Source organism: Orcinus orca, chromosome 1 (assembly GCF_937001465.1).
Source record: "Orcinus orca chromosome 1, mOrcOrc1.1, whole genome shotgun sequence".
In the NCBI taxonomy this organism is placed as follows: domain Eukaryota; kingdom Metazoa; phylum Chordata; class Mammalia; order Artiodactyla; family Delphinidae; genus Orcinus; species Orcinus orca.
The window spans coordinates 16,527,019-16,551,525 of NC_064559.1; the positions used below are offsets into that span (position 1 = coordinate 16,527,019).

The following is a 24,507-nucleotide window of genomic DNA, read 5'->3' on the forward strand; positions in this document are numbered from 1 at the left end:
CCTGGTTTACATTTTTTGTTCCAGTATAGTTTTTAACAGTGCCCGTGTTTGCTTTTAAAACTATGTTACTTGGATGATAACTTAGGTGTTCGCCCAATTTATAGTAAGAATTTGAGCAGCCTTTTGAGCTTGCTGGCAGAAGGAGGTGTCTGATGGCTTCCTGGCCACTGTGTCGTCATATTTTACTGAGTGGCTAAAGAGAGTATGTTGCCTTTGCTTTTTAAAGTTTCATATCTATTCTTGTGGGCTCTGGTCCCTTTGCCATGTTTGATTTAAATGGTGCCCCTCATGTCAACATATCATTTCTATTCAGGGCACTGTTTTCCTTAACAATTTTGAGATGGCAAAGAGAAAAAGAATCTAATTAGGATATTTATCCCACGGTAGATTAACTACTACCTTGTTAATGTTATTTTCTTATTCCTTTAAAACGATTTCAGATTTACAGAAAGGTGAAGAGAATGATAACAATTAAAAAACCTCATGTTCTCAACATCCAGCTTAAAAAGCAAAACATTACCAATACATTCGGCTTCCCCAGTGTTCCGTGTTCCTGTGTACTCTTCTTGACTGCAATATCCTTTTCTTACCCCAAGGCAACCACTCCACTGAACGTAATGTTTCTCATTTCCATGCATTTAAAAACATAATTTCAATGTGTAGTGTATAATAAAATAGACAGTATTGCTTTCATGCTTTAAAACTTTATATAAATGATGTACAATTTAGTTTTTTTTTTTCCCTCAACATCCTATTTGGGAGAGTCTCCTTGGTAACCTGTATAGGGATAGTTGATACTTTTTCATTAGTCTACAGTATTGCCTCCTATGAATATACCACTACTTACCCATTCTGCTTTCCTTTGTCCTTACAAACTGTGTTCTGCAGCTTGTCATTGAATATTCTTGACCAAAAGTGTAAAAAACAGATTGCCATCCAAGTGGTTGTAACCATTCATATTCCCACCAGCAGTAAAGAAAAGATTTAAGACTATTGGTAAAACTATTTATCTAACTCAGGAAATCGGGCAACCAACTAAATATTATACATCTATTGTAAATAAGGTGCTTGTCCTAGACGTTGAAGATAGATACAAAGATATACAAGAGAGTCTGAGTAGAATATATATGCACAGTGAAATTCTTTGCAGACAAATGCCTACTACACGCCATGTACCGCCCTAGGCAGTAGGAATACCAAAGTGATCAGGAAGGTAAGATTTGGTCAGAAAGGTAAGAACAGAGGTGGAGAGGAATCAGACAACATCTCAGGGAGAAATGCTGCGAGTGACCTGGATATCCCCTTTATTCTCCTTCCTTCTGAACCTTCTGTACAGTGGGGGTTATATACCACATTGCTGGATTTTCCAATTTGCTAAGGAAGACAACTCAGAAATGAAAATATTTCGTAAATGTTAATAGACGGCTTGATGATGCAAAGATTTTATTATTGCTGGTAAATTCCAATACCTGAGGCAAAATATATACTTAAGTAAATAGGCTTTTCACAATTCTAAACACACTTGAGAAAATTACAGCTTTCTGTGTATAGACTTTGGTTTGCTCAAGAACAAGAATTGTTATAAGAAGATATAAAAGCTACTTATTTTTTATGGGGCTTCTGCATAAATCTTATATCTCTAACATGATCTAGTGACATAAATTTTAGCAGCTTGTTTCTGTTTCACCTGCTGTGGAACCAGTGCTGTCCTACAGCAATATCCAGGGGTGGAATTGAGCTATTTGCTGGTGTCATAAATAAGTAAGGATGTCATGGCTGTTTTCATTTGACTGAGCAGTAATGGAGTTAATTATACTATCTGTCTTTGTTTTTGATCTGTGTTTCCAAAGTCATCTAAGCTTTGGGGAGTTCTCCTATTTTAACTCTTCCCTTTTCTGATTGGATTTCATAGGCTTTGGGATTTCACAGCTATCGATTACTACTCCCTTTTAATTTCCACTTTTCATTCACAACTGTGCAGATTGTGTTTCATATGGACTCTTCTTCAAAGAAATAAGAGAACTGGCATTATTTTGTACTTGATATGTAACTTTTAATTTGAGCATTTTATACAAGTTATCTCTGGAGAAGGACGGATTTTCGCCTAATTTTGTAGTTGAGACAGACTCAAGAGAAATAAGTAACTTCTGAAGTGTGAACTAGCAAGCCAGCAAGATAGGAATGGATTTAGAATTTTCTTGAGTATTTTTGCTGAGATTAGGAATCATTGTTGAAATGAAAAAGGATTTCTATGAGTTTTTCTGCCAGGCTATTACTTATCAAGTTGAGAGAGACAAAGTAGATAAATACACACATACATACAAATATGTAAATAGTTGGAGACCTCAGATTAATTTTTCATCTTTATTGATATTATTTATCTTAACTACATAATCTGAAATACTTGGATTACTTAATCACTGTAGATACTTTAACTTTAATTAATTATCCTTTTAATTTTTTGTTTATTTATATATTCTCTCATTTAATTGGCAACTAAGCTCCCAAAGAAGAAAACTGAGGGGAAAATTATATTCACATTTTATTAAATACATATAACAATGCATATTAAAATATTTAAAAATAAGGAGATTTTTAATTTTTTGCCTTTATAAATTGCTGGACAGTTTAGATATCAGATACATAGGAAAGCAGCACATGCTATTCTCAAATATATACATACACGCATGTATACATACATAATATACATTGAAATAATAAAATGACTTTCTAATTTTTTGGTTTAATTTTATTTAAACTGTGATCTTGCTTTTTAATAGATCTAACTCTTCTTTGATAATGTTCCCTTGGTAATGAACAGCTTCATACAATAGCTTTCTGATCCATCTTATAAGTTTGAATTTGTTTTCCAAATGATTTAAACAATCTCTAGCTGCTTATTTTTATTTAAATTGAAAGTAAAGAAATCCTGACATAAAATTATTTTATCTTGTCTTTTGTCTCCTGCACAAATGACTTTTACTATTAATCATGGTATTTCTATGATTGCCATCATTTTTTTTTTTTTTTCTTTTTTGGCCACGGGGCATACAGGATCTTAGTTCAATCCCTGACCAGAGATCAAACCCGTGCCTCCTGCAATGGAAGCATGCAGTCTTAACCACTGGACCACCAGGGAGGTCCCTTACCATCATTTTTATGAAGAACTTATGAGTCAGTTATTTTTAACATGAAAAGAAGTAGGTTAAATGCCAGAGAAATACACTAAAAATGGTGCTGAGAGTCATGGAGGGATTTTGTTGAAATGCAGGTGAGAAGTTGAGTAGGAATCAACTATGAGGCATAAAAAGATGTTTTAAATTTTGGCCTGAGATTTTCCATAAGGAATTCATATAATTCTTCTTCTTGGCAGGAGTGTGGAGAGGTTGGGATAGGATTAGTTGTCAAGGATTTTCTACAGACCTGCAGAGGGTAAATTTTCTATCTCTGGGTATTGAGGTATGACCCCAACAGTATTCTTTTATCTTTTAGGGTTTGGGTAGGAATTTTTGTTGGTGACTGTTAAGTTAACCCTGACCTCATCACACCTACCCAAGTACTGCTATGGCAAAATCACTTCACAAACTGATAGGCAAGTAACTTGGGAGAGATTCAAAGAAAACCTTCTGATATTAAAAAAAGAAAAAGGTGGGAGGGCAGGTTAAATCTGCATTTTGTGCTGATTGAATGTCTTGATTTTAACGCAATCACAATTAAATTGGACTTGCTGTTCAAAAGTAAAGAAAAAAAATTCCACTGACCCTGACACCTCCAAAAGAGTAGAATTGAAAAGAAAAAACAAAGTAACACACTCAGGCCCTTTAGTGGCTGCTAAGTTTCAGTCTCAGCTTTCTCTGTGCCCTAATATGGAGAAGAGGTGTGTGTCTCTTGTCTTTAACAATCATGGGATTCAACATAAGTCGCTGTGAAGTTTGACACATCTTTGGAATGTAGGAAAAAAAGGTACAAACTAGAATCCCAGCTTGTTAATTTTCTGAGTTGTTTAGGAAGTAACTTATAAGGGAAATAGATTTTCTTCATGGGTTTTATGAATGCTACCAAAATTCCATACTTAAAAGTGAATGTAACTGAGCAACATGCTCTTCCTAAGGAAGGTCAAATGTTCTTCCCTTTGAAATCTTTCAGGCTCCCAAACCAGTTTGCATATTGAGTTTCCCAGAACTCTTTTCAACTACCTGGAGCGGTTGAGCATGAAGAACACCATTCTCAATGTCTTTAGCTACAAATTGGTAAGCAAATAGGTTCCAGAGGCCTGGTGAGGAGGGGCACTCCCCTTCCATCCAGTCTGTTTATTACTGAGGAAGTTCTGATCAAGTTTATGGTGTTAAAGACTCCAACATATCAACTCTATTGAAGAGCAGGACAAGCCGTTGTAAATATGAACCATCAAAGCATTAGCCATTTCAATGAAATGAAGCAAATCAATTGTTTTTTAGAAAGGTGCCTTTCAGATCTCCTCTCTCAGGTTCTGAGTTGCTGTATCAAGTTCACATTAAAACAACTTGTGCTAATGGGATTTTAGCTCAGGATCTTGGAAGGTCAGTGACTTGGCCAATAAACCATGATTTCCTGAATCTGTAGCAAAACAATCACCTCACTGCTTTAAAACCATTGAAAACAATTCAGGGACATATTAGCATTAGGACAAAAATGAAATAGCTAAAATAATTGCAGTTACTTGGGTTGTGAATTTGCTTCTATCAATCAGCTGCCTTTTATTTAATATAAATAATTGTTTTTTTCCCCTAAATGTGTTACACTTTATTAAAATTGGTATATGTATCAGATGCATGTAGACAAAGAGGTATTATCTTTTGAAATCAAAACATCTTTGGTTACTCTCTTGGAATTCTGTGTTCTGGAAAATAATTTCAGCTGCAAAGAGGATGCTGAAAGTAATTTCTGTATAAACCAGTAAGGTAGCCATTACTGTATCATAGTCTGATTGTTTCTTTTAACACATTAATTGAGCGCCTTGTATGCAGCAAACACTGAACTACATATTCTCACATGCTCTCTTGTTGACTGTGAATATCATCAGCCTTTGTACACTGTGGGCTTCTAATGATCAGGGATCTTGTTTCATAAATCTTTGCTTATCCTTAGGACCTAGCAATGTGCCTGGGATATGGTCCTCAAAATCTTTCTGTTAGATAGACATAAATATACGTACTTAGCTTTAAAAAAAATTAACTTCTGGCTGAGAATTTGAATTCAAAATATTTAACCCTTTGGAGAAAGCAAAAACAGTTACATTATGGAATTTTTTTCCCATGTGATCATACCAAAATTCTGTAGTGTTTTAGAAGTAAATGCTATGTTTAAATTGAGAATGGACTGAAATGAAGGGAGCATGTTTTGCCAAAACATTCTATTTGTACTTAAAAAGTTATTCAGTATTAAAAATTAATCAGCATTTAGGTAGAAGGTTGGGATATTTATTTGAAGTGAGCTATATATTAACTAAAACTAGATCATGAGAAACAGAACACTTTACCCATAGTTGAAGAATTCATTCTCTTTAAATTGGTTAGATATTCGTTTGTGTACAATCTACCGATAAAGATAGGTATGTAGGTAAGTAGGTAGATAGATGTATAGACAGATAGATGCATACGTATATACACAGACCAATAGAATTTTTTTTTTCATTAGGAGCCAAACACTAGGCTAGCTACTGCAAAGCATAGGCTAGAATTTGAAGAAGACAAACTTTCTGCCACCAGTGCATTCACAATCTTCTTTATTTGGAAATGGACAGTAAACATAATTTTTTTTTTTAATTTATCGGCCGCACCACGTGTCATGTGGGATGTGGGATCTTAGTTCCCTGACCAGGGATGGAACCTGCACCCCCTGCATTGGAAGTGCAGAGTCTTAACCACTAGACCACTAGGGAAGTCCCTGTAAACATAATTTTAATACAAGTCAAGTAGATGACTTGCGCTTTTTTTCTTTCCCCTTTTTTTTTTTTTTTTTTTTTTTTTTTTTTTTTTACAGTCCCGGTCTTTTATTTTCTTTACAGCCATCATGCTATGAATTCATAGGGAATGGGCTCCATCCAACAGTTCAGGCTCCTTTCCATTGGTTCTCACGAAGTGTGCTTCTCTGGGTGGAGCAGGCTGGAGCTTCAGCTGAACCCAAGTACCTTTCTCTTTGGCTTCCTTCTTTTTCTGATCATTTTCCTTCACACGTTTCGGGAATCTGTCTCAGCTCTTAGAGTGCTTAATATGCTCAATCTGCACATTAGTCTTGGCAAGAATTTTGCCAGGTATGTTCGTGGTGAAATGTTGGTAAAGATGGGGAGCAGAAAAAGTGGAGGGATTTGAGAAGGTAGTTATGAAAGAAAGAGGTTCAAGAAGGATTTCCAGATTTCTGAGATGGGCAATTAAGAGGAGATGGAGGACTTCCCTGGTGGCGCAGTGGTTGAGAGTCCGCCTGCCGATGCAGGGGACGTGGGTTCGTACCCCGGTCCGGGAAGATCCCACATGCCGCGGAGCGGCTGGGCCCGTGAGCCATGGCCGCTGAGCCTGCGCGTCCGGAGCCTCTGCTCCGCAGTGGGAGAGGCCACAACAGTGAGAGGCCCGCGTACCACAAAAAAAAAAAAAAAAAAAAAGAGGGGATGGAGTTGTAGTCCACAGATATAGTAACAAAAAGAAAGAACTTTTTTAGTAGGGAGGAAAGTAGTACAAAAGTTGTGGTAGAAAAAAAGAATGGATTAATTTAATTTTGGATCTTTGACTTTAAAAAGTCTCTGAGACATTCAAGTAAAAATATTCAGTAGTTAGTAGATTAAAATCAAAATTTGGAATAGAGAGGGACATTGGAAGTCACCTGGCATTCTCTAAATCCTGACTCTACTACTTCAGCTCCAGAATGTCTTGTGAAACTTAAGTCATCCAGGAAGTCTGTATTTTTTTAAATTGTTTTCCCCCAAATCTTTATCTATTTAGTGTCTATGTTTTAGAAAACATCTTTCTTAGTGTAGATTGATCTGCAATTTTTTAAGATATTGCTTTATTAAAAAAAATTATAGTGGCTCAGAGCAGGAAATGTAATCAGCAACTTCTGAGTTGGTATTCTAGCTTTGCTACTTCCTAGCCGTGTGATCACGGGCAACCCATTTCACCTCTCTGAATCTTTCCTTACCTGTAAAGTGAAGATATCATTGCTGAATGAAAGCACTGTCATGAGGATTAGATGATATATAAAATGGCTGACAGAAGAGGTGATGTTGCAATAACTTAAAAATGGCTATATTAATGTTAATAGGATAAATATTGTTAACTGGTAGTACATAGTAGACGGTATAATTGGCCCTTCTACTAAATTTCTCTTGTTTATTGCTCACAAAAACCCTGGCAGGTAAATATTATAATTCCCATTTTATAGAAAGATAAAAACTCAGAGGTCAATAGTCAAAAAGCTGCAGAGTCAAGATTTGAAGCCAGATTTTTAAAATCTTATTTCTGGCATTTTACTTGCTCCCTTAGTGCTTCAGAGATTATGGATTAAAAATTCTTGTCTGTTTCCCAAGAGCCTTCAGTTTTGTACCATATAGAAGGATGCTCTGTAAGTACAGATGAGCAGATTCAGGACAAGGCAGAATATTTATTCAGCTCTATTATGTGCCAGACACTGTAGCATGCAGTGAGAATACAAATAGTTCTTGCTTTGCTATTGATATCTTGGCACAACAAGCATTTTTACAGATAACTATAATGCAGTATGTGGTCTGTGCTCAACTAGAGGTGGGTGGCGAAGGGAAACAGCACAACGAGGAGGGAACAATTTAGTTTTGTCATAAGTTTGGGATGAGAGTGAGATAAAGTCCCCCCAGAATCCTCAGAGAAGGTGAAATCTGAACTGAGCCTATTTTGGAGAAGTTTATGCAATATAAAAATAATTCTTGATCTGTGTCTCTATTAAATTTGGAAGGCCATAGTTGACATGAGACATCTCTTTCTCACGGTTTCTTATCCGACACTAGAAATAACACTATATCTGAGAGCTTATAGTAACTGGTGAATTGTATTTTAGTGGTATTACTAAAATTGTATGTTAGTAATTGTATTTTAGAAAAATGATCTGACCACTTAGAAGACCTAGATTTTTATAAATTCTGATTTAGTAAGTACAAAATATATACATGTTTTTAAATATTTTATTTGTTTATTTATTTTGGCCGTGTTGCGCAGCATGTGGGATCTTAGCTCCTTACCAGGGATAGATCCCGCACCCCCTGCAGTGCAAGCGTGGAGTCTTAACCACTGGACCGCCAGGGAAGTCCTAATAAGTACAAGATATTTTGAAAAATTAAATAACTACCCTGATGGCCTGAACTCAAATTCCAGAACAGAATACTTCAGATACATCATCTTAGGAGGTTACTTTACTTTTCTGTTGTTCAGTTTTCTTATTCGTAGAGCAAGGTTGTTGGAAAAATCAAGTATTAGGAACAGATGGTGTAATAGTAAAAGCTTGAGCTCCCGAGTAAATCGGCCTGAGTTTGAGTCCTAAACATATTGTATGCTAGCTGTGTGACTTTAAGCAACTTACCTAACTTCTCTGTGCTTCAGTTTCCTCATTTGTAAAATGAGGATAACCTCCTTCAATTGTGCTAGTACAATTTACTGAGTAGTTTGCCATTTCCTAATTTGAAATACCATATTTATTATATATTAAATTCTTACATAAGGTAGATAAATAGGGGGTTTTCTAATGCATTCATTGTTCAGTCTCTATAACATCCAACTAGTATATTTTGTTAATTGCTTTAGCTTTATAAGACATAATCTTGAATACATAAAAATCAATTCTCCCCCCATGATTCTCTACCTCTATACACACACACACACACACACACACATGCATGCACACATGAGCATGCACACACAGAGGTTTTGCTAGCTCATTCTTCCTCATGGTAAACTTAAATTCATTTTGTAAAGATGCAAAATAAAATCCTGTTGAAGTTTATAGAAATTGTATCAACCCACAAATTAATTCAAGAAATACTATTAGATCTCACTAGCTACAAATAAGTCAATTATTTTCTAATCTTCTTTCATATCCCATAGGAAATTTTTGTGCTTTTCTTCACAAAAGCTTGTATCTTGCTTGTATTAATTTCTGATTCTTTCATATATATTTGTTGTTAACGTGAATGGAAGAATAATTTTTCCATTGTTTTTCTGATTAGTGCTCTTCTCTGGAAATGTTACTGATTCTGATATTTATTTTGCAACTAGTCAACTTTCTGAGTTATCTTGTTATATCTAATAGTCTTTTAGTGGAGCTTATCTGATGATCAACTGGGTTTTTCATTACAACTTCTTAAAAAAGATCTGAAATTATGTTTTATCATAGATTGTTGCCTTAAATGTTGTTAAATTCCTCTGATTTATATAGGTTTAAAAAACAAAGGCAAAGAAATATCTTACTCTAAAAAGCTTCAGAAATTTATATTAAAGTGTTGAATGAAACAATTTATAGTTAGCAAATTCAGTAGAAAATTTAATTCTACTCTTTCTTATAATTGAATATTTCACACTCAATAATGCATTTTTTCTAAATTCTGGAATATTATACTTCTTTACCTTCCATGTTTTATTCCTTATAACTCCTTAAAATATAGGGAAATTAAAAGTCCACTGAATGGTGTCCATTATCACCTACTCCTGTAAGATCAGCTATAGACAGCGAGCGGCTGCAATACTTGTCAAGTTTGATCGCTTTGAAGTCTGAACACAGGATTCATTTAATGGCACTCTCTTATTTGTACCAAGAAATAATGCTGACCTAGGAAACAATTTGTTTTGAAACAGGTGAATGGCAGGAACGTTAAATTTGGTCCCTAAAAGTCTGAAAAAAAATCCATAAGTAGAAAGGAAAATTCATTTAAACTGAAAATATTACATTTTTATTAGCTAAGAGAAAAAAGCGAACATCATTTTCCTATATTATTGATACAGACATTCTAAACATTACTTCACCAGCAAACTAAATTGGAATTTCTGGCATAGTTCTCTTTGGAAAACTTTCTTACTTGGGGATTTTATTAAGCCAAATTATGACTGAACATTAACAAAAATTACAAATAATGTTTATTTTTGTAGACTTTGACTATAAGGTATCAGTGAAGCATCCACTGAGTATCTAAGTCCTAACATGTTAAGATTTCGGATTGTGTACTCAAGTGGTTGAGCCAGACAATCTTTTATTTACATAGATAGAAGGAGAAGGGCTATAGTATTTCTGCCGGTAGGTTCCAAAGAACTGAGTAAACTTTCATTATGTGAAAAAAGGAGAAGGCAGGAAAGATTTTGAATGCCAAAGCTGCTATGAAGAAAGAAAAGGCAGGCTAAAGGAATAGACAGAAAAAGTCATAGGAGGTATTGGAAAAGACTTCTGATTTTTAAAAATTTTTATTGAAATACAGTTGATTTATATGTTGTGAAGACTTCTGCTATTGATGTCATCAGAAAGTCATATCATCACTAAAGCACAAAAAAACACATAGGAGTTACATCAGCTGAAGTAACAGAATTTTATTTACAAAGGTACTTTCTTGGCTTTTATATTTTGTTAAACCTTCAAAATCATAGTATCATAAAATATCAACTTAGCAAATTCTTTTTTTTTTTTTTAAACTTCTGCCTCAGTTCTACAGCAGCAGTTATGAAAGGGTAGTCTTTTTTTTTTTTTTTAAGAAGATGTTGGGGGTAGGAGTTTAATTAATTAATTAATTTTTGCTGTGTTGGGTCTTCATTTCTGTGCGAGGGCTTTCTCTAATTGTGGCAAGCGGAGGCCACTCTTCATCGCGATGCACGGGCCTCTCACTGTCGCGGCCTCTCTTGTTGCGGAGCACAGGCTCCAGACGCGCAGGCTCAGTAGTTGTGGTTCACAGGGCTAGTTGCTCTGCAGCATGTGGGATCCTCCCAGACCAGGGCTCGAACCTGTGTCCCCTGCATTAGCAGGCAGATTCTCAACCACTGCGCCACCAGGGAAGCCCTTAGCAAATTCTTATATGAAGTGAACAGGTATTTTTTAGATTGTAAATATATTTGATAATGGACTGCATAAGAAATTAATTGTAAGACAACATAAAATTAAACAAATCTCACACACTAAGCTCTGTTATTCCACCAGAGAAAAGCCTAGTTTATTGTTATATTTGACCTGGTATATCCTATTTGAATTGTGGTCTCCAACACTGGACAATAAGTAGTTTGAGGACACTTCTATATATTCAGTTACCTAGCATAGTATTTTATATATAATAAGCTCTGAATAAATATTTTTGATTCAGAGAATGATACTTCCACTGGATACTTCCAAGATCTTAGACATTTTAAAATTAAAAATCTAGTTTGCAACTTAAATCACATGAGTTGAGGCCAATATTGTCTAAATTCTTTAATTAAAAATATTTTGTTACAAATGTTATCTCATTCTATGAAATTCTTTGCTAAATGATACATATGCTAGCTACTATTATTCCAAAGGCATATGCTACTTAATATTATTTCTAAGACATGAAGTTGTTTCAAAAATGTGTTTTTGAATGACAATATACTTTTGCACCTCATTATATTTAAATTATATTTAAAATGAGTATCATTTTGTAATAAAATTTAAATAATCTGGTCTGTAAAAATAAAGAAAGCCCTAAGAAAAAGGGCTTTGCAATCCTAAGATCCATTAAATATTTTGGCTTTAGACAAATCCTCCAAAACTGCAGTAGAAGTTATAAAACAAATGTTTACCGAGTGTAAATGATCTCTCAGGCTTTCACAGTCATTCTTTTTTATATGGAATAAAGTGTTCTTTAAATTCTATAGTGCTTTACAATTTTCAAGTTTCACACACATGATTTCGTATAATCCCATAATCACCCTTTCTTTTCTCGCCCCCTGCCCCGTGCCTATCTTGCGCCTTCCCCCTTCCCTCTCCCCACCGGTAACCACTAGTTTGTTCCCTGTATTATCCACACTCATTCTCGATCACTCACTCCTCCTCAACCTTTTTATCTATTCCAAACTCAAATTATTTTGATTTCGAGGGGAGTTACTCCGCCTATTTATAGAACACATCCATGTTGCAAAGGCAGCACTTCAGTGTTTGAGGCTGGTAGGGCTGGTGGAAGTCAACGAAACCTACAAAAATACTCATAGGCTCAGACACACTTGCAGCTATTGTCCACTAGGGATATAGGGCGATAATAGCACAGTATCTTGGATGAGTTATGAAAACTAACTCCCAGTTTTGATCTTGTTTGCTAATACGCCCTCAAGTCACTAATTCAGCCCATCTTAAATTATTTCCTTATCTAGATGGTAGAGCTGGCAAATATAACAGGAGGAACACCTGAAAAATTACTTCTAAATATCAAGTTACTTCTGTATCTGCAGCTGGTACTTGGATCAGTACAAATGAAATTTTAGTGGCCAGTGTAAAATGCTGAAGGTCTTTAAATTTACATCTATTCTTTTTTAAAAAGTCCCTGACTTAAAAAAAATCTCTTCTCTCCTTTTTTTCTGAAAGAAATATGAAAAGATGTGTCTTAATAGTTTCAGTCTACTTGACTGTAAAAAAAAAAAAAGACTTCGAGACTTGGCTGTTTGCCAATAAATCATTCCTCTCCATCATTGGCTACTGTCTATTTTATGAGCTTTGACTAAGCCACAAATACTGTGACAACATAAAAGCCTAATTTAGTAGAAGACACTAATGAGAGAAATGTCTCCTTCATTCTCCAGGTAATGAAGTACACTTTCAGGTAATGTTACGGTGTTTGCATTTTTTTATTTTCACAAATATCCAATCATCTTGAATGTATTAATTGAGATCCCAGAGTAGTAAATGTACAATTATCTGACATACATACCCAGCTAACAAGTATAAAATATTTGCACTAGGCACCATCCATCAGATTTATGTTATTTTCCGTGTTCATTATGATTGTAGGCTCAAATGGCAGTGGTCATTACTCTGGTGAAGATACTGGTATGCAAGCAGTTGTGTGGGAATGAAAGCTTTTAGATTCATCTGGTTGCAACATAGTATTAATAGAGAATTTAAACTATTATTTGTCACTTGAAAAAATACATGAACAATTCTTATCGCTTAGAATATTAAGAAAAATGAATGTAACAGATGAATTACTTTTATCAACAGAAGAGGGTAAGAACACGCTGTTTTCAGTTCTAGCTGAATGGTCCTTTCCGCCAGGAACACCTTCCTGAACATCCCTGCTTGGCTGACGGTCCCTCTTCTGTCTTTTATAACCTATTACCCTTTGTAAACCTTTTCAAGGCTCTGATTAGTTTTATGAAAATTTTCTATTTTTCTAACCCACTGGCCTATATTTATCATCTTTGTATGCCCAGTGCCTAGAAAACTACTTGATGCGTAGGTACTCAACAAATATTTTATTGGACTCACCAGAGGAGTAATTTTTATGTATAATGTCTATTAAACCAAAAGTATTACTTGAAGATACATAAATTTAAATAGGCTTTTTGGAGTCTATAAAATATAAGCACCTCTAAACCACTTTCCACCCAATTTTTTTGGCACTATATGATGAAATTTTAAAAAATACTATATTGCAGGTGTCAGTAAGCTTTTTCTATAAAGGGCCAGATAGTACATATTTTCAGATATCTGAACTTCCAGATGATCTGTCCAGATAGTCTCTATCACAACTAATCAACTATTCTTTCTTAGCTTGAAAGCAGTCACAGAAAATACATAAATGAATGAGCATGGCTGTGTTCCAATAAAACTTTATTTTGGCATACTGAATTTGAATTTCATGTAATATTCATGTGTCATGAAAGACTTCTCTTCTTTTTTAACCACGTAAAAATATGAAATTCGTTCCCAGCTCATGGACTGTACAAAAAAAACAAGCGGTTGACCCCTGCCATATAGTATGGAATTATATATTGCTGCCATTCTCACCTGGTCCAACTAATGAATATTGGACTCTGATGTCTGTGTGGAAGTTGAATTTGAGAAATCAAGACTAAAAGCAGGAGGTTGTAGTAATCCTCATCAGACACAACAATTGCCTGAACTAGTAGGAAGAACAAATAGGAATTTGAGCCCAGAAATATTTAGGAAGTTTATATCACTGGCCCTTTATAATCAACTCTTTGGCGAGAAAGCAAAGTTCTAACTTTGGTGTCTTTTGGATGGTGATGCCATGAAAATTGGGAACACAGGAGAAGGTGCGGTTCTGGGGAAGGATTAGGCCCCTATTGGACATAATGAACTTTAGGTGCTTGAGTGGTAGCTAGATGAAATATCCAAAAGGGAACTTGAATAAACGATCTGGACCCTAAAGAGAGTTACGTCTAAAAGTGTGAATCTGTTAATCATCTGCGTACAAATAGTTACTGAAACCATGGCAAGTGGGTAAATCTGATTGCTCAGGATAAAATATAACAAGTCAGTTGCACCTTGGGATAGATGTAGGAACACCAGTATTTAAAGGTAGGAGAAGGAAGAGGAGATCGTGTGTATGAGGAAGAAATGGCCAGGGATGGGAAGACAGCCAGCAGAATGAAGAGTTTGGATGCTGAGAAAATAGAAGTAGGTATCAAATGCCATAGAGAAATATAATAAGATGGCAACTTGGTTTTGAGAATAAGAAGGTGACTGGCATTTTAGCAAGTGCAACCTGGGGATAGAAGTCATACAGGCAGTTGGTTGATATGCATTGAGAATGTGAAATTAAAACTACACTGGAGAGGAATTTTGATGCGAAAGGAAGGTTGGACTGAAGATAGAGAGCTCTGAGGTAAAGGTCAGTTCTTTCTTTTTTGTCCGGGGGAAGCTTGACTATGCTTACGAGTTGAGTACAATAAGCTGGAAGAGAGAGAGGAAGAGGAGAGGAAGATGCAAGAGAGAGTAAGAGAGGAGGTGACTGAGGGAGCAAAATCACGGTGTTGGTAGAAGGAGGAATTAAGGGCACAGATTGGGGGTGAATAGGGGAAGATCTTCTTTTCTCGAAAACTGAAAGAGAGGAAGTTAGGAATGAGCGTGGGTGGAAAGAAACCAGTAAACAGGGAGTAGCAGTTGAGAGATAATGCCTTAATTTTATGTATAAAAAAGGAGGCATAATTATCTCTTGAAGACTGGAAGGAGGCAGGAGTTGAAAAGAGAGTTTGAGGGTGGTGTTGAAGGTTTGAAAATATGTTGAGGGGAATGGGAGTAGATTGACCATGGACAAGAAAAAATTAGACCCCAATGTTCATAGCAGCTCAATTCACAATAGCCAAGACATGGAAGCAACCTAAGTGTCCATCGACAGATGAATGGATAAAGATGTGGTATATATTTTATATATATATATGATAGAATATAACTTCTGTGAGTCTGCTTCTTTTTTGTATTTAACTCTCTCTTAATTGGAAAAGAGCAGCTTCCTGTTGTGCGCGACCTGACTCAAGTCCACCTCTCACTACTCAGAAGAATGGACATTTCTTGGATAAAAACAGCAAGCTTCCTTTATATGCAGCAATCCCAGGTTCTAAATCTAATGCTTTTGTCTTTACCTTTAGAGTAAAAAGATGCCGTCTTCTGGGTACACTGGTGTCCTCAGTGGGCTTATTGTTCAGAATATAAACTGCAGGCTAGATAATAGAAGAAAGAGCAAATAAAGAAATTAGTGAAATGGGGGCTGAAATGTCACTGTAGGAGAAGAGTGAGGGGAAACAGAGACTCCGGAAAGAGGATGGGGCCAGTGAATGGGGTGTGAGGAGGAAGGAGAGGACTGGGAGATGGTCTTTGACAGGATGACCCATCATCTTCAGCTGTAAATATAATCATCGTTGGAGTATAAATTGCCTTGCCTCACCCGACCCTGATTCTTCAAAGGCTTTTAACTGTATGAGCCTTGATTCTTTTTTTTAATTTAATTTTTTTTTTTTTTTTGCAGGAGGTCCTTGTTGGTTACCTATTTTATTTTATTTTTATTTTTTTATTTTTTTTGCAGTACGCGGGCCTCTCACTGTTGTGGCCTCTCCCGTTGTGGAGCACAGGCTTCGGACGTGCAGGCTCAGCAGCCATGGCTCACGGACCCAGCCGCTCCGTGGCATGTGGGATCTTCCCAGAGTGGGGCACGAACCCACTTCCCCTGCATCGGCAGGTGGACTCTCAACAACTGCGCCACCAGGGAAGCCCATGGTTACCTATTTCAAATATAGCAGTGTGTACAAATCAATCCCAAACTCCAAATCTATCCCTCTCCTCTACCCTTCCCCATGCTAACCATAAATTCATTCCCTAAGTCTGTGAGTCTGTTTCTGTTTTGTAAATTTGTTCATTTGTATCATTTTTTTCTTAGATTTTGCATATGAGAGGTATTGTATATCTGTCTTTCCATGTCTGACTTACTTCACTTAATATGATAATCTCCAGGTCCATCCATGTTGTTGCAAATGGCATTATTTCATTCTTTTTCATGGCTGAGTAATATTCCATTGTATATATGTATCACGTCTCCTTTATCCATTCATCTTTCGGTGGACTTTAGGTTGCTTTCATGTCTTAGCTATTGTAAACAGTGCTGCAATGAACATTAGGGTGTATGTATTCTTTTGAACCATGGTTTTATCCACATATATGACCAGGAGTGCGGTTGCTGGATCATATGGTAGCTCTGTTTTTAGTTTTTTAAGGAACCTCCATACTGTTCTCCATAGTGGCTGTAGCAATTTACGTTCCCACCAACAGTGCAAGAGGGTTCCCCTTTCTCCACACCCTCTCCAGCATTTATTGTTTGTAGATTTTTTTTTTTTTTCTTTTTGCGGTACGCGGGCCTCTCACTGTTGTGGCCTCTCCCATTGCGGAGCACAGGCTCCGGACGCGCAAGCTCAGCGGCCATGGCTCACGGGCCCAGCCACTCTGCGGCATGTGGGATCTTCCCGGACCGGGGCACGAACCCGTGTCCCCTGCATCGGCAGGCGGACTCTCAACCACTGCGCCACCAGGGAAGCCCCACTGCTGCAATTTTTATGTCAAAGAGTGTTCTGCCTGTGTTTTCCTCTAAGAGTTTTACAGTATCTGGTCTTGATTCTTGATTTAACAACTGGCAACAGCATCTGCCGATGCCCCATCCTGACAGATAAGAAATATAATTCCATAACTTTCATCTTTCCTCTCTTCTGATTTTAGACTATACTTTTTGGTACTTCTATCAGTTACTCTTTCTACTTTAAGTAATAAACTCCTTTTTTTTTTTTTAAATTGTGTCAGGTTTGGATAGTATTTTTTGACTTTTTATGAACGAAAGTGAAGGAAACCCTGCTCCTGCACGATCCTTCACCTCACTTTCCCATCCCCACCTCTCAACCTCTCCCAGCTTACCCTGACTTTTATATTGTCCAAGTTTATTTTATAGAAGTGTGCCTGCGAAATCTATTTCAGGTATCTCAAGTGGTCCTTACCTTTGGTCAACTTTGGCTGAGAATAGAATTCTAGACTGAAAAGCATTTTCCTTAGAATTTGAAGTACTTTTCCAGTGTTTTCTATCTAAATACAATATTGTTAATAAAAACTCTGTTGCTAATTCAATTCTTGTTTCTTTGTAGATAATCCACTTTTTGGTGGGTATTATGAAATTTCATATGTGTGTGTACATATATGTATATAAAACAATACATATGTACATACATATATATAGTTATCCCCCGTTAGGTATTTGACGGACTTTTTCAATGTGAAAATCATGTTTTCCTTCAACTCCTGGAAAATTTTATTCACTTATTCATTTGTTATTTAGTTTTTTCTGTCCTATTTTCTGTTTTCTTTTTTTGAACCTCCTTTTGAATGAGTCGCAGACTTCCTTGGTTGCTTTTCCACAGCTCTTAACTTTTTTTTTTTAAGTCTTTATTGAATTTGTTACACTATTGCTTCTGTTTTATGTGTTTTTTTGTTTGTTTGTTTTTGGCCACGAGGCATGTGGGATCCCAGCTCCCTGTCCAGGGATGGACCCTGCACCCCCCCCCCCCAACTCCCACCCTGCATTGGAAGGCGAAGTCCCAACCATTGGACCACCAGGGAAGTTCCATAGCTCTTAACTTTTATTTACATCATTTTCACCTCATCAGCTCCGAGAGCACAGATATTTTGTTGTGTTCACGGCAACATCCCCAGCCCTTGCTTGACTCCAAACAGTTGCATGGTAAATACTTGTTCCGTGCATGAATGAATGAAAGAATTTTTCCCTCCCTTGTCTCTATGCTCTACATTCTGGAATTCTTTTTAGCCTCAACCTCCAGTTTTCTAATTGTATTTTGATTTCAGTCATGATATTTTTAATTCACAAGAGCTCATTCATTTTCTTTCAGTGGTCTTTTCTCAAAGAAGCTTGTTCTTTTATAATTCGCGGCATTGCCTCAGCTCTCTCTGAAGATGCTAATTGGAAATTTGTAACCATTCTCTTCTATTCCCTGAATTACATGTTTCCTTTAGCATCTATTTATACCGTTAGATTTCCTCAAATCATTGAGTCGCTTTGACTCTCAGTACTTTTGAATGAAGGCGTGGTTTTATAAATAGAGGGAGTTTGAGTGGATTTCCTCTGATTCTTTGTAGTTGTTTTCCCTCCAAATATGTTTTGAGAAAGATTTGGCCGAGTGCAAAGTTGCTTAGATGGTGAATGATGATAGAAATCTAAAACCAGTTGTGTACGAGAGCAGGGCTTTTCAAACTTTACTGTGTATGCATATTACCTGGGGGATACTGTTAAAATGCAGATTCTAATTCTGTAGGTCTGAGGGGAAGCCTGAGATACTGCATCTCTAAAAAGCTCCCAGATGCCTATGTGTTGCTCTGGAGACCACACTTGGAGTAGTATGGCCCTAGCTTCTTTCTTACATTTAAGGATTTTCTTAAAACAATTATGCCCAGGTATGTAGAGGAAGATCTACTTAGTTTTTGGGGTTTTTTTGGTTTTTTTTTTTTGCGTTACGCGGGCCTCTCACTGTTGTGGCCTCTCCCGTTGCGGAGCACAGGCTCCGGAGGCGCAGGCTCAGCGGCCATGGCTCACGGGCCCAGCCGCTCCGCGGCATGTGGGATCTTCCCGGACCGGGGCACGAACCCGTGTCCCCTGCATCGGCAGGTGGCCTCTCAACCACTGCACCACGAGGGAAGCCCTACTTAGTTTTAATTCATTTTAAAATGTGGGGATTATTTTAGATTATACCTGGATATATTCCACAGGAATAACGTCATGATGGTCATGGCCGAAAATATCAGCACCAGTGGGAATACAAGGTTGTTTTAAATCAGCAAGTATGTATTATGAAGACATTTGCTCCATGCACATCAAGTAGGATCAGTCCTGTCAACAAATCCTTGTCTCTGAAGCTGGAAAACTGGTTGACAGAATCAAGGAAAGCAGCTTCTCTTATAGCAAAAACGAACAATGTCTACACTGATTTGGAAACTCACCATTTTACATAACAAGAATACAAGTAAACGCAGCATGCGTCTATGGAAAAATCACAGGGCAAGTGACTATAGGGTTAAAGCTGAGTTTGTGGGCAGCTAAAGTACATGCCACTTTTGAGAATAAAAATAGTGTGTACCTTATTAAAAGCCGCCTGACAGGGTCAGCAGCCTAGTCACAGAATACTTACCAAGAACAATTTCAATTTTAATAGCTTTTACTATGTATTTCATAAGCATGCCCATTGAAATTGAGTCATCAAAGCCTCCCAGTTCCTCCAAGACAGATTTTAGCCTGAGAGCTTGGAGTAATTATCCCACTGGATGTTAGCCTGTGTAGCTATTTCAGCCTCGTTCATCATTTCAAACAGCTACATACTCTGCTTGCTAATTTCTTCTGATGGATTAGCTGCTCTCACTTGTCTATCTTTTTTTATTTCTGGGGGGTGAAATATTGCCTTCTTCCCATGTTTTAATAAGCTGAGCAGGCATGCACCACTGCACGGCTCCTGACTGCTATTTCTTTCAGCTCAAAGAATGATCTTCTGGGTGAAGAGCTGGGTGTAAATGTGAAGGTGAAAACTTGGCCATTACTACCTGCAGCCTGAAACCGGTTGCTTCCAAAAGGACTGAAAACACCGTTTGGAGCCAAGCGGGTCTGCACTGACCTGTATATAGTACATTTCAGGCTGTTCTCCCACCACTGAATGACTGTATTACTTACCTTCTGCTTCTTTTGGGTCTGATCATTATTCCCACCCCCAGCCCCTGTATCTCACTTCTGCTCTGCCTGTGTGCCTTCCATTAGAAAACTACAATGCACAGAACTATTCATTGCAGGATATAACTTCCTCTGTTCTTCACAATAATGACCCTGTTGGAGCTTTTGAATTCCGGGGTTCAATGATTTCTTTATTCTCTGACCTCCCAGGGAGAACACACAATTTCACATGCTGGGATATCACTCCTTCTTAGGGAAGTGGTTAAAAAATAAAAAAAGCAGGGGTCCTGGTAACAAATCAACCCAGGTTTTAATCCTGTCTCTGCCACTCAGAGGCTTTGTGACCTGGAGTAAGATAGTCAACCTCTCTGAGCTTCAGTTTTCTCATCTTCATAATAGGGATAAATACATTTTTCATTCTAGGATATGGTAGCAGAAATTAACAAGTGAGGCCTCCTACCCTATAGGAGGCATCTCAGCACATGGAACTTACTACACTTCCTTTATCCTAGTAATTTAACAAATGGGCTTTTCCCCCTTGCACTTGGTGTTATTGTCAATTAGGGCTGTGGCAGCTTTGTAGTGGATCCTAAAACACCAGACAGAATGAAGGCAGAAGCAGGTGAGGCCTGCTTGTGAAATTCACCAGCCTCATCTCCCGATCACCCATCTTCACTGAGAAGGCATCTGAAGCTCTGCAGGGTGTATAGTCTAGGAGACTCCACTGAACACTCTCCCGTTATCCCATTTGGGTATCTTGACACCAGTTTGAAAGACACATATTTTCCCTGGATTGAAAACAGTTAAATGACCCTGTAACCCAAGGTAAAGAGGACAGGAGATGGACTGCTTCTTCAGGTAAAGTCTTCAAACTGACAAAGGCCATGGTAATGAGGGCTCAATCTTCCAACCTTTAGGAAAGGCCAGTCTTCCGAGGGCTTCCAATTTAAGGAAAAGCTTCTTTTACTCTCAGTCCCAGAACTATCCTATATTTGCTGATAAATTTGAGATGGATACTTTTTATCCAGCTCAGGAGGAAATGTGAAAGACAGTAATTGGTAATTCTTAGAGACAGTGGTGCAGCTCTCAAGTCCCTCTCAAGAGATTTTTTGGGAAATGTGATATCATTTGGAATTATATTCATAAGAGCACTACCTGGGATCAGAAACTTGGAACTGGTAGAAGTTTTTTTTTTTTTTTCTTTCAGAAACACAAAGTATCCATATTCTTCATTTACACGTAAATTATGTAAGTGAGTAAAATCCTCATCATTAGAGAATGACCTTGATGTTAGGACACATTGATATTATAGGTGATATTCTTCTTTGAAATTCTGCAAATTTTTGACATTAGTTATGGTTCAGTGCCAGAATCAAGATCATTAGTGTGGAGTCAAATACATTTGTATTCACGAGGTAGTAATTAAAATGACGTTTCCAACTATTTATATATTTCATCCAATGAGATTACATATATATGTGTATTTCTTTTTCAATCTGTCATTATCTCCTTTCCCCACTTTTTGGCACTGGGTAAAGTGAAATGGAGAATGTGTATCAATACTGGCAAAGAAAGGGCACAGTCCAAAGACCATATGCTAGGGAAACTCACCCAACCCATGGAGCCTTTGTTCACTTCACTGAGGAAAATTCCCCTAATATGTGTTCACTCTTTACTTTTATTTTCTTTCTCAACCTAACACCCACCCTCCACTGATGAAACAAACAATTTCAAAACAATTTTATTATCTTAAGTGAAGAAATAAAACTTAGTGTCAGACAAAATCTTTCCAAAAGGAAGTCAACTTACTTATTCTATAGAGCCTGAATTTCATAGCAGAGAAAAATGGTTAGTACATATGTTTCCCTTTATTGTGAGGCTGGTGGTTTAATAACTTAAATGAGAACTTATCAGTAGTAGAAAACTATCTCATAAAATATTGAGGCTGTGTCTCATCATCTTAACATATATGAGGTGTTGTTATAAAAGATTGAGATTTTTAAAGCAAATTTATCTGATCCTATATAACCCAATGTGTGTCATCCTTAAAAGTGGCAATTCCATCATCTCTGTCTCCTGTGACTCTTCCTCAGATGCTGCTTGACCAGCTAGCTTGAGTAAGAACCCAGTCTGTTTTTTCTGTCCAGAGAAACTGTGATTAAACACTGCTTCTCATTCCCTTTTCTCTGCCCTCATTGTTAACTTTATAAGAATATAAATATATATTTTTCTTTTTACAAATAAGCCAATGGAGATAGTTTAGTATTACTAACATAATATTTATAGGCTTAAAACAAATGTACTCGTGGGTGATTAAATGTCATTAATGTTACAGACTTTACAAAACCATAGTGGTTCTCAGGCAATACAAAGTAGAGAAGGAATTGTTTGTTTGTTTGTTTAAACTGTCAAAAAGGAAACTGAGAGTCATCCTAGACTCAACTTGTGTCCTCGACTCCTGCTTTTCTTCCCACCCCACCTCTCATTTTTAGTGTACTTAATAAATGGCATTAAAAAAAAAGTGATCTCTGATTCTGAGGATGCCTACAAAAGGCAAACATCACAGACATGTGGAGTACCTGCATCCTTGACCCAAAAAGACAAGTAAACATTAGAAGGATGCTCTTCATGTATACGTCCTGAAATGTGAAGTAAATGAGTCACATTAACTCAATACCTTATAAACTCAGTATTAAAGTCCATAAAGCTTCACTGACAAACACTAATGCTTAATATGAGGCTGAAAGATGCAAGATCATACAAATGGTTAGAAATTAAGAAAGAAGAATAAACAGAATTGGAATGAATGACTGTACTAGTTGTTCTTCTCTGATTCAGACATTATGGTTTGTGTTATAAATCGGTTTTATCATCAAGGAGGAAATAGGCATATTACAGAAGAGCTTGAAAAGAAAGGTAAATAAAATGTTCACTCACCGGGGAACCCAGATATAGCATAATAACTATGAGAGTTTGCAAGTTTTCTTTCAGTGTTTTATGTGCACGTATATTTGCTTTTATTCAACAATTTAAATGAAACTTTGCATACCATTCGATGACTTTGTTTTTTCATTTAAGCATTCTCCTTGTTTTTACATAATCATCCTAGTCATTGGTATAAATTAATGTGCTACACTCTTTGGAGAGATGTTGCACAAGTTAGTTATCCTTTCTATTAATGGGCATTACAGTTTTTTTTCAGTTTTTAAGATTATGAATAATTCTGTGATAAATTCCTTTGTGTACAGTTTTTCCCCCAAATTGAATATTATTTCTTAGAATAAATTTTGAGAAAGGGTATTTCTTTCCTAAATGATAAAGCAGAGAGATTTTTAACCCATTCTAGTTGTAGAAAATCTTGAAAATACAGAAAGGTATGAAGATGAAAATAATAATTATGTACAATCCTACAAACTAGAAACATAAACACTAGTAGCATTGTAGTATGTTTACTCCAATGGTCTTTTCCCTATGTGAGTCCCATCCCCCCATACATGGTTTGTAAAATTGAAACCTTATCGTGTATAAGAATCAAGTTCTGTTTTTCTTCACTTCACATTGAGTAATCATTTTTTCAGGTCATTGGTCTCCTAAATATGATTTTCAATGGATATACGATTATTCATTAGTCATTTCCTTATTGTTGAATTTTTAGTTGTTTCCAAAATTTTGCTGTTATGAATAATATTTCTTTGTATCTTTGTATGTATCTCTGATTTTTTTTTTTCCTTTAGGATAGGATACAAGAAGTCATACTGTTGGGTCAAAGGCTGTGCCTTTTTAGAAATTCATACTGCACACTTGCTTTTCAGATAAGTTATATCAAAGTACACTCTTACTGGCAGTGTATGAAGGTACATGTCTCATTGAACCTTCCTTAACATTTAATAATATTATCAGATTTTACTATTTTTAATTATAGAAGTGTAGAATGACAGCTCATTTTAAAAGTTTTCACTCATTTTATTACTAGTGAAGCTTTCTTTTACCATGGACTTATTTTCCCAAATTGTTTTGCAGAATAAGGATTTTTTTCCAAAAAATATACATGCCTAGTATAAGAAACCCAGTTACAAAGGTAAAAATAATTATTGCTAAAAAATGTCTCACCACTCAGATATAATAATCAGATTATATTAAGTGATCATCATTCCAGGCAACCCAACGCAAGTATACATTTCTTTTAAAAAACCCATTTTGTAGAGTTATGATTGACATATAAAACACTCTATATATTCAATGTCTAAACTTGATGGTTAAATACAAGAATCCATCACACCATCAAGGCCACAGACGTAGTC

The 24,507-nt window shown here is 36.5% G+C and overlaps 1 long non-coding RNA gene across 1 annotated transcript in view; it reads left to right on the forward strand.

Moving 5' to 3' along the window:
- Nucleotides 1-17,727, forward strand: part of LOC117201774 (uncharacterized) — a 69,396-nt gene extending 51,669 nt beyond the window's left edge. Inside the window, exon 5 of the long non-coding RNA XR_007475733.1 lies at nt 16,028-17,727. This is a non-coding gene — a long non-coding RNA (uncharacterized LOC117201774). The remainder of the gene's footprint in view (nt 1-16,027) is intronic.
- The last annotated feature ends 6,780 nt before the right edge of the window (nt 17,728-24,507 follow it).